The sequence below is a fragment of the Primulina huaijiensis genome, chromosome 14 (genome assembly GCF_012295235.1).
Source record: "Primulina huaijiensis isolate GDHJ02 chromosome 14, ASM1229523v2, whole genome shotgun sequence".
NCBI lineage: Eukaryota > Viridiplantae > Streptophyta > Magnoliopsida > Lamiales > Gesneriaceae > Primulina > Primulina huaijiensis.
Window position 1 is genome coordinate 6,194,371 of NC_133319.1, and position 631 is coordinate 6,195,001.

A 631-nucleotide genomic window follows, 5' to 3' on the forward strand; every position below is an offset into this window, starting at 1 on the left:
CAGTAGATGACCCAAACACGCACATCGCGGATTTTCTTGAAATTTACGATACTTTTAAATTCAATGGAGTTTCTTATGATGCTGTTAGGTTGCGTTTGTTTCCTTTCTCTTTACGTGATAAAGCTAAAGCATGGTTAAATTGTTTGCCTGTAGGTTCGATCACTACATGGGAAGACATGGCAAAAGCATTTCTCATTAAATACTTTCCTCCATCAAAGACCATGAAGCTGCGGGCAGACATTACAACATTTGCTCAATTCGAGCAGGAGTCTTTATATGAGGCATGGGAACGCTTCAAGGATCTACTATGAAGATGCCCACTTCACGAATTACCACTTGGGTTAGTCGTTCAAACTTTTTACTATGGTTTGCTTACGCCTAATCGTACTATGATAGATGCTGCTGCTTGTGGGAACTTGTTGAGAAAAACTGCGGAAGAAGGATATGAGTTGTTGGAGGAAATGGCTGCTAGAAGTTATCATCCTCAATCTGAAAGGAACAACCAGCGGAGAAGTACAGGAGTTCATCAGGTAACTGATTTTTCTGCCATTACTGCACAACTTGACGTGTTGAACAGGAAACTAGATGGCTTGAACATGGGTGGCACAGCTATGCGTCTTCAAGAGATACT

General features: G+C 41.4%; 1 non-coding gene across 1 annotated transcript; it reads right to left on the reverse strand.

Moving 5' to 3' along the window:
• Window positions 1–225: 225 nt before the first annotated feature.
• Window positions 226–331, reverse strand: LOC140958150 (small nucleolar RNA R71). Its single transcript, XR_012171746.1, has one exon. It is a non-coding gene; the product is annotated as a small nucleolar RNA R71 (small nucleolar RNA).
• Between the last annotated feature and the right edge of the window lie 300 nt (window positions 332–631).